Source organism: Caretta caretta, chromosome 2 (genome assembly GCF_965140235.1).
Source record: "Caretta caretta isolate rCarCar2 chromosome 2, rCarCar1.hap1, whole genome shotgun sequence".
NCBI lineage: Eukaryota > Metazoa > Chordata > Testudines > Cheloniidae > Caretta > Caretta caretta.
The window spans coordinates 92,947,301-92,953,451 of NC_134207.1; positions in this window are offsets into that span (position 1 = coordinate 92,947,301).

The window sequence follows — 6,151 nt, forward strand, 5'->3', positions numbered from 1 at the left end:
ATCAGCAGCCAATCATCCTTTAAGGAAAGCAAGCTGATGTGTGTGTATAATTGATGGGATGATGGTGTTCAATTCTGTCGCTAACATCTTGCAATCTGTGTTTAATAGAGATATTGGATGGAAGTCACCACAACTGCAATCATCTTTGTTGTTTTTGAATATTAATTAAAGCAATTCTCATGTCATCAGACACGGTTCCTTTTTGGAATTTTTCAGTGAAGATCTTTGAAAGCACAGAAGTCAACTAATTACAAAATGTTTTGTAGAAATCTGCTGGAAAACTATCCATCCCATGTCCCTTGCTGGAATTCATATTTTTTATAACCTTATGTGTTGTGAAAGCTTTGTCCATAAACAGCACTTGTTCTGAAATTAGGATATTAAAAAATAGGCCTTCAATGGAATTATCAAACTTAATAGAGTTAAATTGGTTGTCTGATTTGTATAAAGCTTAACAGAATTGCTTAAATTGATTATTTACATCTATTGGTTCAAGGATGCCACTGCCATCTTGTAATAAGGAAGAAATACTGTTGTGACCTAGTTCCATCTTAAATCTTCTGGCAAGTAGTTTACCTGCTTTATCTATCCAGTCAGAATATCTTTGTTTGACCTCAAGTGTAAATTCTACTTGGCTGGATAGACCTGGACAGACCTTGATGAAGAGGAGGGGAATGCAGATGAGGAGATCATCAAGAAGTGGGACAAAGTAACAGCAATTTATAAACAGAGCAGTGAAGCCTGTCTAGGCTACAGGCAGAAGAGAAGGAAGGAGTGGATTACACCCAGCACATGGAACGCCGTAGAAACCAGACGAGCCCTGAAGAAAAAAGTTTTAGACACAAAATCCCAGAAGCTAAAGGACAAATACCCCGCGCAGTATAGCAAGGCACACCAGGAGGTCAAACGCCTTGTGAGAGCGGACAAATGGCATTATATTGATCATCTGGCAACACAAGCAGAGGATGCAGCTGCTTGTGATGAACAAGGAACTGCCTACAAAATGACACGGCTTATCAGTGGTAAACAGCAGACACCAACAAACACTCTCATTAGGAAGAAAAAAGGACACCTACTAACAACCAAAAAAGAACAAGAAATGTGCTGGACAGAGCATTTCAAAGAATTGCTGAACAGGGAGCCAGCTAAAGAGAAAGCAAACATCCAGGAGGCAGAAAAAGATCTTGATATCAACACAGACATCCCAACTAAGGAAGAGATCATTCAAGCCATCAAATCCTTAAAAAATGGGAAAGCTCCTGGCAAGGATAAATTGAATGCTGAATTGTTCAAGGTAAATCCTAAATTAGCAGCATCTATCCTGGCCCCTCTATTTACATCAGTCTGGAAAAGGGAAGAAGTGCCAGATGAGTGGACCAATGGGGTTATAGTAAAGATACCAAAGAAAGGAACTCTCAGTGATTGTAATAACTGGTGTGATATCACACTTTTATCTGTGCCAAGCAAAGTATTGTGTAAGATCATAGTCCAGCATATATCAGAGGCAGTTGATAGCATTCTCAGAAAACAGCAAGCTGGTTTTTCTAAAGGACATGGATGCACAGACCAGATCTTCACTCTATGAAACATAATAGAACAGTGCTTGGAATGGCAATGGCAATTCTACATAAATTTCATAGACTTTGAGAAGGCTTTCGATAGCATTCACAGACCAGCCTATGGTGTATTCTGCAGGCATATGGAATTCCCTTCCGTATAATCAACATAATCAAAAGCTTCTATTTCAACTTTACATGCAGTGTTGATCACAGTGAGCTCAGTTTTGAAGTCAAAACAGGAGTACGCCAGGGGTGCGTCATGTCTGCAATCCTCTTCCACATTGCCATCAACTGGGTAATGTGGCATACAACAGAAGACATGCCAAGAGGCATTAAATGGACACTCTTCTCATCCCTTGAAGATCTGGACTTCACAGATGTCGCTCTCCTATCATATACCCAACATCATATACAAGAAAAAACAACTCAACTCAACACGTTCAGCCAGCAAATTGTACTGAAAACCAACCTCAATAAGACAGATATCATGACCTTTAATATTGCCTCACCATCACCAGTAAGGATAGAGGATTATGTTCTGACCAATGTAGAAACATTCACATACTTGGGCATCAGCATCAGCCAGGATGGTGCAACAAGTCAGGACATTCAAACCTAAATCAATAAAGCCAGGAACACCTTCAAAAGCTTAAATACAGTCTGGAAATCATCAAAATACAACACCAAAACCAAACTCAAGATTTATCAGAGCTGCGTACTTTCAAGTTTATAGTGCAGAATGCTGGGGAATGAGAAAGTATGACATGTCCAAACTGTCTTCATTCCATACAACCTGCCTCAGAAAAATCCTCTGTATCTTTTGGCCCAGAACAATCTCAAAAGAAGATCTATTGACACAGTACAGCCAAGATGATCTGAGCACCATCATTGCCAGGAGGCACTGGAGATGGATCGGTCATGTGCTTTGGATGGAAACTGATTCCATCATCAGAGTAGCAATAAGATGGACACCTGAAGGCAAGCGAAAATGAGGCTGCCCGAAAACAACATGGCAAAGAGCTGTGGAAGCTGAGCTGAAAAACCTGGGGCACAGCTGGAACCATTGAAAGACTTACCAGAAACAGACAGGAGTGGAGCTTTGTCACTGCCCTAAATGCCAGAGATGTAATAGGAACATGATGATGATGATGGATAAGCATTCATTATATTTATATTTGGTGTTGATTAGAGAACGTGGGAGGTTTTCATTATCTGGGTCGGTCTTGTGCGTTCTCTACAACTCATCTATTTTCTTGGCTACAGCCTAGTAACATGAGTAATTCTTTCTTCTTTTGGGAGGCATATTTTATGCATTCACCCCTTTCAGTAGCTTTCAGAGCTTCCTAGAAGTTGGTATTTGAGGTAACTGAGTGCTTAATTTCTTGTATGAAGTTAGAGATGACTGAATCAACTGTGGAACAAAAATATGCATTTTTAGTGGCAGTGTTCAGCTTCCAACTAGGAGACTTTAATGAGGTGTAACCAGTGTCTATGGTAAGTATAACTGGAGCATGATCTGAAATTCATGTATTATCAATAATTGCTTCTAGGCATGTTGGAATCAGTTCTGAAGACAAGAAAAAAGTCAGTTCTGGAGTAAGATGAATGTACTGTAGAGAAATATGTACAGCCATGCTCCTTGGGGTGTCCAAGTCTCTCTATACCTTTTAAACCAAGTTCTTTCTTTAATAATGAGGGTTGGTCTACAGTACTTTGAGAGCTGGGTTTCATGTAATTGGGTTTGTCCAGATGTCTTTCTAGTGTGGTATTCTGATCACCTCCCAGAATTACAGGAATTTTTTTTATTAGAAAGAATGTCTGCAATGTCTTTGGAAAATTCAGAATGACCTCCACCTAGATTGTAAATGCTTCCTAGAATTAAGCTTTTTGAGTTGAAACGGCCTTCAAGAGGAACACATCTTCCTTCAGGATGAGAGCGAGACTGTATACATTGAAAAGTTATTCTTTTATGAATTAAGATGGATGTGCTGAGGCTTTTAGAATTCAATGATGAATGATACACAGTACCTACCCACATTGTCTTGATTCTATCTGCATCTATTTCTGCTAGATGAGACTCCTGCGATAAAGCTATTTGACACTTTTTAGATCTGAGGTGTCTCTGGATTTTTATTCTTTTGGAAGGTTAAGTCCCCTCACGTTCCAGGAGCACATTCTAAGAAAAATCATGGCATAGTTTTAAAAGATCACCTTATTCTAAAGACACATTTCCCCATTGATATTGTAAAAATCACACCTCTAGGACATGGTCCGTATTTATGTATATTATATATTGGTTAGTTTTGAATGAATTTATGTCTTCAGTTGGGCCTTTTTAGGGTGTTAGGTATATAAAAAGACTTATAGTTAAATATCATGTGTCTTCCAAAGTATAAGAGAAAACAAAACAAAAATAAAATATTTAAAACAAGCCAGTGTGGGCACATTCAGATCCTTGATGGCTTCAACTCCATCTGCTTCTCCCCTCCCTATGTTATCTAATAATAATCTAAACATCTCTAAACACAACTATATTTTAAGTCAGATATTAGTCTGTAAATACCTTTGGGTTTTCCAAGAACACACATAATATATTCCGACATGCACAAGTTTTTCTGAATACATACAGAAGTTTTCATGTATACATACATACACATATGTATATCATATACATACAGACTCATACCATGGAAATTTACAATTGATTTGACAAAATCAAATATAAATTAGCACAAAATCTAAATATGAAAAATAAATTTCTTATTCATAGTATGTCAAATGCCCTGCAAGAATTGAATAACTAGTGCTATTTAAGATTTAGGTTCTGGTCTACTTTACATGTCAAGAGAATTTACTGTTCCAAGGGACTTGTGGTTACCATAACACAATCCACCAGCGGCTGAGCTAGTGAAGAGATTCTGTCTAGCAGTGCAAGTTGTGTTGATTTGTGCAGATAATCCTTCAATCAGTAGATGGTGCTCTGTCCCCCAGCTTAGTGTTAAACCTTTGCACTGCAGTGGTATGCAAATGATGTTACTGCTCAGTTCCAAAGGAGAGCAAGAGAAGAATTCAGCTTAGCTGGTTATCTGCTAGGCGTTGGAAGATTATATAAGTGAATATTACCATATTTACAAAGATACACAGGAAAACAAACCCATTTTTAAACTTGCTGAGGTATGCATTTTATGATAAAAAACCCCATCCTGCTATTTTTGGTCAAACCTGGTCTTAGTCTTTGAAGTGTCTGCCAAGCTTCAGAGGAGGTTTTGCAAAATCTTCTCAAGTCTGCTAAATCCATTGTGAAGGTGGATGGGTACTTGCTGGATCTGATGTTGGTCTTCCTCAGGATTTGCTTTATGCCATTGAATGCAGGCCTCTTTTTTTGAGCTTACCTGAGAAGTCAGGAAAAAGAGAAACTTTATGGCCTTTGTACATAACGATTTCAGCTTTTCTGGCAGCTTCCATTAACCTTACTTAAACATTGAACTTCAGCAGCTTGAAGATGATGGGTCTGGACTTGTCAGACTCCAGTCTTCTAGTAAAAGGTATTTGATGAGCCCTTTCAATATTAAATGGGGGCTGCTGGAGATCCAAATTAAATATGTCAGGGAGCAATTTCTGAAGAAAGCTAATGATATCCTTCTCCTCTAGACCCTCACCATTGCCAGTACATAGTTCCTGTTCATGATAAAGGCTTTATCCTGACACTTGTAAGCTCAGGAGTAAGATACTATACAGACAAGCAGGAGGAGCCACTTTCAGTGGGCTCCTGATGTGTGTGTGTGTGTGTGTGTGTGTGTGTGTGTGTGTGTTGTTTCTGTGGAATCTGATACTTGGGACAGACTTCATCCATTCTCTTCTAATGGGGAATTCGCTGTAGTCTCAGCTTCCAAAGCCACATTATCAGTTTTTGTGGGCAGCCAAGCTGAGATGTTAGCTCTCTAATGGATCATCTGAGAAGGTATATGTCAATATTGCCCCAATGTGTAAGCACTAGCAGCAGTGACCATGGGTATGCTAAGACAGGAGCAGTAAAAAGACTCTTTTCAAATCTAAAACCACTAAATCATACTCTGTTGACCACTGAAATGGTTTTCCCTTTCTTGCTCAACCTATGCAATAGTTCCGCAAGATTGGCAACCCCCCCAAATTAACCTTCTATTATACAAAACTCGGCATATCTGAGAGTGTCTGTGGAAGTATCCAGTTCTGCACAGCCTCCATTGGTAGATGTAGCAAAAGTTCAAAGGTTTTAGCATGCACTAAGATATCATAACAATCAGGCTGAGAGGCACTCCATGCAATATCTGCTCCATAACCTCTCAAACGTGGCCAGCACATTGCACAAGCCATTCCTTCAGATTGTCACAAGCCTTGCCCTACTGTGAAAGCAGTTTTCCCCTGTCTTTTGCCTCTGCTTTCACTTGTCAATACCCACTTTTAATACACAGTATGGAAAACCAGACCGAACCCATTACAGCATCTAGGGTATCATCTATTCATGGTAATAGAATCTGATACTGCTATGTGGACTATAGAAAATTAAATCATTTTAAAGGATTCTTATCTATCTTTTTTTTTTCTTCATCAGA